Source organism: Anomalospiza imberbis, chromosome 15 (genome assembly GCF_031753505.1).
Source record: "Anomalospiza imberbis isolate Cuckoo-Finch-1a 21T00152 chromosome 15, ASM3175350v1, whole genome shotgun sequence".
Classification (NCBI taxonomy): Eukaryota; Metazoa; Chordata; class Aves; order Passeriformes; family Viduidae; genus Anomalospiza; species Anomalospiza imberbis.
The window spans coordinates 8,012,654-8,023,997 of record NC_089695.1 but is presented as its reverse complement, the minus strand read 5'-3'; positions in this window follow the sequence as shown (position 1 = coordinate 8,023,997).

The window sequence follows — 11,344 nt, the reverse complement described above, 5'->3', positions numbered from 1 at the left end:
AGTGCTGTTCTTCCAAGCCAGGACTCACAGCTGCCACCACCGTGAAGGTGGTGACAGGAATTTGGGGATTCTGCTAAAATGCCGCCATGCATTTCATGCTGGGGAACAGCAATTCAAACAGCTGGAAGGGGAGGAGAGGGCAGCAGCTGAAAATAAACAGTGTTTGGCCAGGGTGAGCACAGCCCAGTACAACCAAGTGATATAAACATGATCTCTTCAGTATTTAATTGGCAAGATTCCTAATAAACAACTCCAATGGCAACCTGAACTTGTCTTCTGCTGTAAAGACAGCCTCTGATACCCAAAATGCTGCAGTCTGAGACTTATAACGTCCCTTTTGGCTACAGTGGCACACACAAAAGACAAAAAAATTGCTGGTTAGGCTCAAGGAAAGAATAAATAAAGAACAAATCCTTATGATCCTCTGAGTGTATTTCAAAATTTAAAAAATACATCCAAGCTGAAGATGCATTCATTTAAATGAAACATTTTTATGAACTTATTAGAAACTCAGATTCTGTAGGACATTGCTGTTGTCCTGAATTTAATTCCAGCTGTAGATTAAGTAGTCAAACACAAATTAATCAAGATTGGTTGGGTTCAACTCAAGATACACACAATACACTTAGAGTTATGTAACACATTTCTTAACAGGATCAGATTCTTTTTTCTGGTCAGGTTGTTATTAATAGTAGCACTATATCAACAGTGTAGACCAGCATACATACATTTGTGAACACCTGGTCCTAGAGCAAAAAACCAAAAAGCCTCAAGCTAAAAAATAAAAAAAGAAACCTAATATTTTTTCCTTGGCAATCACACCAAGAGGAATATATGATTCTTTCCACATTAAGAAAAATAAAAAAGGTTTCCTCAGGGTTATCCTGAAGTGAACTCCATTTAGGGCCCCAGCACAGCCCCAGCAAGTTAAAAGCCATCTTTCCACTAACTTCGGTGGGAACCAAAGATTTGTGAATAAAATGTTGGCACATCTTTAACAACACAGGAATTCTGTACTGAGTTCTTTGGGGAATAATCCCTTCATTTAATGCAGCAGAAATATAGGATTGTGTGTTAGTTATTGTCCGTGAAGAGAAGCAGGTGCTCTTAACGTGACTTCCAGACATTGAAGGAAATGGAGAGCCTGCACAGCCTGTGAGTTCTGCAAGCAGGCTTTGTGTAGAAAACATCCACCACAGCATTCTAGATTCTCTGTGTGCTTTGGAAACACCCAACTGGAAGATCAGGGAGCACTGAGAGGAGCTGCCAACCTCTCCAGGCACATTCCCCCCAGGCTGAGTCCTGCTGCTCCTCCCAAAGTGGCGCTGGCTCCCCAAGGCACTGCTAACACCGGATGCAGGGAGCAGGAAGGATGGGTTTCTCTGAATTCACAGGATTGCAATTGGAAAGACATGGACCATGCTTTTGTCCCCAAAGGCCTCTGTCAGGTCACTTCATTTCTGCATGTCTCAGCTTTGCAACCTGGAAAACAGTTCTTCCTTCTCTCCACCTCACAAGTTTTCCGGTCTCCATCTGTTGGCCCTGGAGTCACCAGGGAGGGGGACATACCAGTTCCTGCCTGGGGCCAGGTCTGTCATCAGTCCTGGCTTGAATTACTTCCAGAAGGTCAGGAAGAAAAGCCAGGACTGCAGCTGGCTCAAAGGGACACACCAGGGTTGACAGAGCTGCCCCAGTGACAAAACACTCCACCATTAGCCCCGCAGATGGACAATCATTGAATGACAGAATGGTTTGGGATGGAAGAGACATTAAAGATCATATAGTTCCAATTCCCTGCCATGGAACACCACCCAGCTTGCCTTGAACAGTTCCAGCAATGGGGAAGCCACAACTTCTCTGGACAGCCTGTGCCAGTGCTTCACCACTATCACAGGGAAGAATTTCTTCCTAATGTCAAAGCTAAAACTCTCCTTTTTTAATTTTAAACAACTTCCTCTTGTCCTATCACTATCTGCCTCTGTAAAATGTCACTCTCCCTCTTTTTAATGGACACTCTTTAAGTACTGTAAGGCTGCAATGAGTTTCCCTAGAGCCTCTTCTTCTCCAAGCTGAACAACTCTGACTCCCTCAGCCATAGAAAGAGGAACTATTGCCACAAAAAAATCTGCTTGCACTAAAAGCCCCATTCAAGAATATCCCACTCACACCCACCATATGATTTTATTCACCATATGATTTATTATTTATTATGATCATGGTTTATGATATGTTGTGTTTTGCTTCTGGATGAGATAAAGCAGTATTCTCAACAAAGCACATGCATTTGCACTCACCCAGAAATGTTACAGGCATTTACACATCCAGCTGTACTGTGGGATAGAGCATGGGGCATATTTGGCTGAAAAAGGCTCATGAAATTAGGAATAAACATGCTGTGGCATGAGAGTGACACATTCCTGACAGAAGTGGGGCTTGGTGCCTGTATGGGATACACCATTACACCAAGCCAGGAAGTGTGTGCTGTGCCTGCACGGGGTGGACACTGCATGAACACACCCAGCATCACCAAGCTACTAATGCCCTGCAGCGAGATAAGCCAGGGCTGGGGGTCCAGGGAGACAGGAATGTGGGAGTGGGGCTGGCCTCCGTGATAGTATCTGCTCAGTGGTGGTCTAACAGGGGAATTTACTTCCAGTCAATGCAAAACAAATGGGGTGGTTTTATATGTCACGTAATGCTGGGCTACAAAAAAACAAAACAAGGGCAGGAACTTCATTATGCTGAGAAACATCCCTGTTTCATTAGAAACCAAATACACTTTGTCTTCAGTGACTATAAAGCAAATGCCTGGGAAATATCGCAAGCAATCCATTACTGCTCCTGGCCTGCTCCAAAAGCCACATTGACGGGAATGCTCACATGGGTTGGACTGGAGCCAATACAAAGTCTTTAGGGGCCCCTCAGAGCATTCAGCAAAAGTAAACCCCATTTAGGCTCTAGCTTCACTCAGAAACTTCATTCTCAGGCACTTCCAATGGGCCAGAAAGGTTTTTTCTACACCCCAAAACTATTTGGGGGCATCTTTGCAGGATGTATCAGCTGAAACTCGTGTCTGTCTGTCAACACCCACCTAAAATCTCCTGTTGCTTTTAGTGAGTGGGTCAGCAGAGAAGGGACCACATGTCCAACAAGGAAAACCCAAGTTTTATACAGAGCATCATAGAAGTGTTGCCATGCATAACAGGGCACAGCAGCCATTTGTTAAACGTCCCCAGGTTGATGCTGGCTTACAGCATATCAGGAATTGACCCTCTATGTTTTATACATCAATAGGAAATGGTTTTTTTTTTCTTTTTTTTTAAAGGGTGCTTAGCATCTATAATTGGAAGCTGCAAGCTTTTCATGCTGCGGAGATTTAAAAAACCATTGGGCTGACTATTGTAGGCACACAACTTCACACTTTTGTTCTCCTGTGGTGATGGTTGCCAGCAGCCAAAGGTTGAGGCACCTGCATTTCCTACTGACACACCACCCAGGAATGCAAAGGAAGTGCCTGGGAAGGGCGATGGAAGAGAACTAGATTTCTTTATAAACTAACTTGCCTCAAATTAATGTTCAAAGGAAATTACTTTAATTTCTTGCATAGAAAACTTTAGGTGAATGTGATTTGCTTGCCTGTGAGAGGAAAAAACATAAGACAGAAAAAAACCTTCCTAATAAAACTTTATAGTGGAGTTACACAATGCTGGGAGTGGGAGCTGGGAGAAAGGGAGACTTCTAGATTTCTAGCTACAAAGAATCACAGAGTCATGGAATGGTTTGGGCGAGAAGGAACATGAATACTCATCTCAATCCAACACCCTGCCATAAGCAGGGACATCTTCCACTAAACCAGGTTGCTCCAAGCCCCATCCAACACTAGAACATGAAAATACATGGGCAAATTGTTAGCTAGCACAAACCAGCAGAGATGAATACACTGGACATAACTGCACAGGCTGACACCAGCCAGGGATCCAGCCTCGCCAGTCAGCCGCCCACGAGGAGGATTACAGAAAAAAGGCCTCTGAAAACATGAACAATAAATTTGCCACCTGGGTATAATTTGTGGATTTTGATATTTGTTTAGGTCATCACATATTTCCTCTCAAATGAAGTGGCCATAAAGTAGCTTAATATTTTGTCTAACATCAAACAACTCCATAAATAGAGATACATTAGCAGGAGTTCAGGTCAAACAAGAATCAGGCTTTGTGGTTTGTTTGGGTTCTGTGTCCTGCCTTCTCCTCCATTTGGGTGTGATTGATTCAGCAGCCAAAAGTCTCTTCTTGACATCCTGCCTTGAGCCAAGGCTCAGGCATGATGGAGTGTTCAATTTTATCTCTTTTTAGCTTTTTACAGTGGGCAACCAAATCTGATGAGCTAACAGGAACCTTACATCATTACAGAGGAGAAAACTCTCTATGGGGATAGGCTAAAAATACCACATTTGGTTGTCCAAAAGGAAAGAAAAAGTGTGCTTCCCTCAGCATGTTGTAACTGTTGAGTTGGACACCAGCTGTAAGGGCCTCTTACTCATTAATTCTGTCTTCACAGTCACAAAAATACAGAAAATACCTAAAAAGCTGTACCACTCATTCAGTGAAGAATATTTTCCTGACAGCACTGTCCAAATTTATTTTTCCAAGTCCAGCGAAGGGACTTCCCCTCTTTCCATTGTCAAATCCCTCACAGGAGCAGAAACTCTTGGGGATTTTTTCCTGTGGTATCTATTGTTGTCAGCTGGACTTCATCCCTGCCCGACATTACGGAGACTGTGTGTGCAGCCAGGGGGTCAGTGGGAGTGGTGGGATGGAGGCTTCGTGCTGGCTGGGGACAAGCTGCCAGCAAAGCATTTCCAAGTGAGTCATCAGCAGTTGAGCTCAGTGGCTGCAGATGCAAACAAACCTCTCTGCTGTTAACTCAGCTATGTGCTCGCTCCATCCCAGCTTCAGTTTACAAACCACCACGATGCTCGAGCTTTCTGTAGCATTCCAAGAGTACTATACATCTCTCCCTCATAGAACCATGGAATGTTTTGGGTTGGAAGGCACCTTTAAAGCTTATCTAGTTCCATCCCTTGCCATGTGCAGGGATGCCTTCTACTAGACCAGCTTACTCCAAGCCCCCTCCCACCTGGCCTGGAACACTTTCAGGGATCGGGCATCCACAGTTTCCTTGGGCAACCTGTGACAGGGCCTGAGCACCCTCCTGGGGAAGAATTTCTGCCTAATATCTAATCTAAACTGACCTTGTCTTGGGATGATTCGTGTGGCTGCCGTGTGGCTGGGCTGTGGCTTCCTGGGGAGCCGGGCGGGTGAGGGGCTGGAGCCATGCTGGGCTGCCTCCAACACTAACTCAGCAATTTCACTTCCTCTGCAAAGTGTGCTCTGAAGGATATTCCTCCTGTCCTCAATTATTTTTTCAGTCTCCTTTAGAAGAACAATAGCACACCTATTTGAAAAATTTTACCAAAGCACAACTTGGAATAATACCTGGGGACCCATAAACTAAAAATCTTCCTTGAACACATGTTTAAACTATTCATGCTTCTCCTGAGACATTCTGAACAGGCACAACTGACTCGACATCCATGAAAACAGAAAAGTAAATGTCCACCTGTGCCAAGTATTTGTATTCTTTCTCCCTAGGCAGGGACACTGATGGTTTTAAAAGTAGTGCTGAAATTAAGATACTGAAGGAAGCAGTGAAAGGTTTTGGGTGAACTAAAGAAAAACAATAGATCTTGGGCTGGGCAAGATTCTCCTGGGAACAGGCAAGCTGGGGCCATGGCACAGGGCTGCACAGCAGGCCACCCTCTGGCTAAGCTCAGCAGAACCATTCACAGATTGTTGTTGGGGTTGCTGAGAATAAATAAAGAGTTTTAGAGCACTGTGAAGATTTAAAGCCAACTTAAAAAAAATAACAACCTCATATTAAATCTTTAAATTAGAGTCATGGAAGAATTTAAAAAGCTGAGTGATTCACCCTTCCTCCTAATTTTACGAGCATCAGAATTGCTAGGTTCTGTTTGATCTTGTGACACCTCACCTTGCTTGCCTAAACATTCATAAAATATCCTATTCTTTGGCAACCAAGTGTTATTTTCTGTGGTATCTTTAACAGATGAAATACCTTTGGTGGAACATCATTAGCTCTTTCTGCTAACTGCTGTTTTATCCAGTTGGACCTCAGGACAGAAGCTGGGACAGAAGAGGACCCTCAGTCCCTAGTGGGTTTTTCAGAGACATCCATCCTTTGCTTAAACCACAGGAGAGTGAACTAGGAGATTGGGTACAATTTCTAGTCTGACTGTTTGTCTTGGAACTGGTTATTTAACCATTTGATGCTACAGTCTCATTTGTTTGTTAAACATCATTTATTCTGTGTGTGAGGACAAATTTGGAGCTAATGTTTGCAGAAGGCTCTTAAGTGCCTTGGTTAGAGAAGCAGATGGGTGCTATTTTCTTAATAATAAATTAAAGCACAGACATATTCATTATATAGTGTATATTCATTATATAGTGTAATACTGTGCTTGAAGCAGACACACAGTTCAATGTTAATAACATTTGCTTTTCATGCTCCTTGGATTTTAAATTATTTTTATTATTTTGTCAGACATAAGGCATTTTATTCCATAGTCAGGTCATACCCTTTCCTAAGAAAAGCAGAAAAAGGCTGAAGAACATAAGGGGCCACACGTGTTACAGAAGAAACAGTGAGACCTGACCCCTTTTTAAGTGGAATCCCTGGTGATCCTAATGCCCATTGGACACTTGGAATAATGACCAAAGTACTCATTGAATCAACCTTCCCACCATCACTGGTGGGATCTTTTCTACTGACATCACTGAATCTTGGATCAAAGTCTGCAATGCTCCTAGATAAGGCTTTGTGCAATATCACCAAACAGCCTTGCAGGTTCTTAAATATCATTCAGGTTATTTAAGCTCCAAGGGCAAACCCTACTCCAAATCATGTGACACAGCTTTCTCAGCCTAAATGAGTTGCCCAGATGGAGCTGAAGGCAGAGCTTTGGCCCAGCTGAGGCAGTTTCTGAGGAACCCATTTTGTTCCCTCCACTTCCTTGCACTCAAGTGAATGTCAGACCTATTTCTCTGAGTAATGACAAATCCTTCAAAATACTTTAAAGGTTTATTTCAGGCTCAGCTTTTCCACAACCCAGTAACTGGATACTTGGAATGAGGGGTAAAAGAAAATTAAATTAGCATTTGTGCAGCATCAGTTTCTTCAAGGAATATTCTCCAGAAGATATCCTGGGGCAATGTTCTGGAGAGAGCAGAGGAGCATCTTCAGCAGCAGGATTCTGCAGCTGATCAGCCACAAAAGTAATGTGCTAAGAACCTAATAATAGCAGAGGAAAGATGTCCTTGAACTTCTCTGAACAGGGATGTTGATGCATGTTGTCCTCTGACTGCAGCCACCAGGCTCTCAGTCTCAGCCCAGACTGTGTCCATTTAACCATAATTTCAGTCCCCAGTATGAATGCCCTGTGACAAAACATGCCAAATCTAATCTTGCTTGGCTGAACCCAATTCATGCAGCTGGCCTAGCAGGTACAGGAGGGGTGCTGAGGAACCAGAGGAGTCCCTTCATTACCCACACAGCTCCAGCTGCAAAGGACGAGCATCTACACCCTGAAACAACAAACACGGGGGAAATCCAGACAGCTCAGACCTGGGGAAACAGGTATGGAGCTGTGGGCGGGTGGCTGGAGGGCCTGACAGATGAAAGGAGCAGTGATGGATGGTGTTGTAGCAACAGTCACTGCAAAGGCAGAAAAGGAAACAAAAGAAACAGGATATGGCTGTTTAAGGAGGCTGATATGTTACATTCCTGCAAGCATTTATGAATTCCTACTTATGTGCTAGAACATAAATATTGGCAATTACTTTGAATTATTTTTGCCTATTCAATAAAGTCACTGCCTGTGTTCAGGGTTTGGAATTTGTGCTGTTATATTTGTGAAATCTGGGTGCACAAGTGCAAATTTTGGGAATATTAAGAGAGATCTAAGACAAGACAGTAATTCAGAAGACCAATCTTGAATTGTTATAGCAATCTTTAAAATTCTATTGGCATGATATTTACCTGCTCTTGGTCTCAACTGGTGCCCAGGAGATTTTCTCCCAGAAATGGCAAGATTTGGACACCAAAACATCTGAATTCTGGCCTGCAAGCCCTAGTAGTGAGATGAATGCTTAGTCTATTTGTTTCTTTACTGTAACAAATAAAAAATAATTAAAAAAAAAGAATAAACTAAAGCCTATGACATCAGGAAGGAGTTTTTTCATTTTGTATTATTGAGTTTCTTCATTTATTGCTCATGGATGATGAATGCTTACTCTTCTGTCCAGTGTGAGCACCTCATAGCATTTCACCTCAAAGTTCAAGCACAATATTTTTCAAAAGATTCTTGGAAATCCTCCTCTGATGAACTGATGAATTCAGGAAATTGGGAAAGGTCAAACTGTTAAACATACCTCTCTCCTCCAGGATAAACACCCCAATTATGCACTGCATTTTCCATGTCCTTCTAGGGGATGTTCCCTTCAGTCCCTAAGATGTGACATAAACATGCATTAGTGAGTAGAACCTTGGTGTGAGGAGATGCCTTGGGCCCCTATAGACACTTCTGCAAAAGTCCTGGAAACAATGAAGAACAGCCTGAGTGGAGGGAGAAAGCATCTGCTCCAGGAGCTGAGCTGGGCTGTGTGCCTCAGGTCCTGTTCTCACACCCTGAGCTATGCTACCAGCATTGCTTCGCCCTTACCGTGCAGTTTGCACTTTGCAGAGCACAGCCTCTCACACGAGATGAGGACTGATCCCTCTGGATCCTCCCCAGGTAGCGTATGGAACACCCTCAGCACAGCAGGAATGCTTTCCGTGGGGTGAGACAGCGGCTGATGGACTGGGCTAAATGAATTCCAGAACATACTGGGATAAGATATCACAAAACTTATCCCCTCTTTCTTGGTGTACTGTTTGTCCCTCTGTCCCTATCAGTTTAAGGCTGAAATGAATGGGAGAACTCCTGTGAAATCCATCTACAGGAACTTTTGTGATCACTGAATCTTAATGCCGGCATCTGTGGAACTCAGCCTTTAAAAAAGAGTTAGTTTGCTGTACTTATCTCTGAACGATAAAAGGCAAACTCTCCTTGACCTGCATAAATTGGGAACATTCAGCTTAATTCTCTCCAGTTGTCTGCATTCTGGAGCTGTACAACACCCAAAAAAGGATGCATCACTGTAAACAGAGTCAAGAGAGAGGGTGATAAATGCTGAAATCCCCAGGAAAGGCTGGGAAGCTCTTCTGCTGGATAGGTACAATCACTTGGATTCTACTGTGTGAAAGAAAAATGTGCCAAATTTGTTTGCAGACTATAGCAACAGCTGACATCTGTCATGATTTCACAAGAGAAAAACCAACAAAATCTCAGTGTTTAGCTGCTCAGTGAAGTGACTCACATTAGACCAGAGGTTTTGACTTTGTTCTTCCAGGCACTGTTTCTGAAGGGAAATCAATCAGTTTAATCCCATAATGGGAACAATTATCCTTGCAGAAAAAGCAAATCACTTGTAATCTCATCTTCTGCTTGCAATATTGTGCCAATATTTCTTTTGATTTTTCAACTGCCATTCACTGGTCACAGTGGCATGGCTGTGAAAAGGTTACAGCTCTTGCAGGGTGAGAGCCAGGGTTAATCCTGCCCTTGTCAGCAGCAGCTGAACCCGCAGGGAGGAGGTCATGCCCCTTCCAAGCAAACAGACCAGCTTCTTCCATCTGCTCCCTCTATTCCAGGCTTGCAGCTACACGAGTGAGGTGAAAAAGACCCAAGGATCTGCTTTGGTGTGGCAGCAGTGAGTGTGGCAGGGCAGCAGGACAGTCCCCACCTGCCTGCTCTGTGCTGCCTGGCTCGTCACAGCATTAGTCTCAGTCTGGGGATTAAGGTGAGAAAGGTCAGATTGACCTAACAGGCACGTGCTCATCTGTTTGCTCTGACTTCTGAGATGGAAAGTGAGACTGAGAATAGGGTGAGCATGAAACCAATTCATTTTCCAGCAAAATTGGTAAGAAGGAAAAAAAAAATATATATATATGTATATATATATATAAAGTGGTTTGTTTCCAACATTTTGAATGCATTGTGACCTTTCTTTGAGCCCTGATGTCAGCCTTGTCCTTGTCCACAGCCTTCTGTGGAGCTGCCATTATCAAGGGCAGGCTGCTGTTGAGCTCTGATGTGAGCTGGCCATGCTGTGTCATTGCTTCCTGGTGCTCCCCTTAGGAAATCCATCACAGGCTCTTATCTTGTGTTTAGTCTGCAGGGTTTGGGAGGTATGGACTTGTCCTTGCTGCTTAGTGGGTCGCAAAACCCCAGCACATGAAGTTCTGGTAGATGACTGGTAGCCTGATGAGTAAGACTTAGAATTAAAATATTGTCTCACGAATATTTGCCAGAATATAAGAATAAACTGCATTTTGTGTCAGGCCCAGCTGCATTTTACTCTCTGAACAAAGGCATCTGCATCTTACAAAGGGAAAGGATTTGCCTTTGTCCCTTTTGTGACTCTGCTCCTGCTGCACAGTGTTGCAAATCAAAGATGACTCTGACCCTTTACAGTGAAGTTTCTTAGTTTTTATAGACTCGTAGAATGTTTCGGGTTGGAAAAGACCTTAAAGTTCATCTTGATCCAACACCCTGCCATGGGCAGGGACACCTTCCACTAGACCAGGTTGCTTCAATCCCTTAAATCTCCAAAGCCTTGGGAGGCAGCTGGCTTCTTTGCCTGAATGTGATTACAGAGAAGAAATTCTACTGGGGGAATGAGATTTCTTTCATTATCCTAATGGTTTCTATCACAGCTGGATTTTTCTCTGTGGGATGCTTAGATCCATGAGACGAACTTCTTAGAAATGATTTAGACAAACAAATGAATTAAACAGAATTCAGAATGACAGTTCCCAACACTTGGGCATCTGCCAAGGAACTTTCAAAGGCCAAAATAATAACTCAGATCTGAGAGATTCTGCAAAGCCTATAAATTAAGTAATCCTTTGGAAACCTGCAGCTAAAGCTGCCATAGGGTTGAGATTTGCCTGTACTTAATCCAAGTAAGGAGTTTCAAATTTAATTGTTCACAGGATGTTGAGGCTTTGGAATTTTTTTTTAACTATTAAGTAAAGGAATAAACTGGAACCCTTGAGAATCTGTTGTATGTGAATCCTCTTGGGATAGGAAGGCACCAGAAAGGACTCATTCAGGCAATGAAAATGGAAATTAATATGAAGAAATCAGGGATCACTGATTAATGTA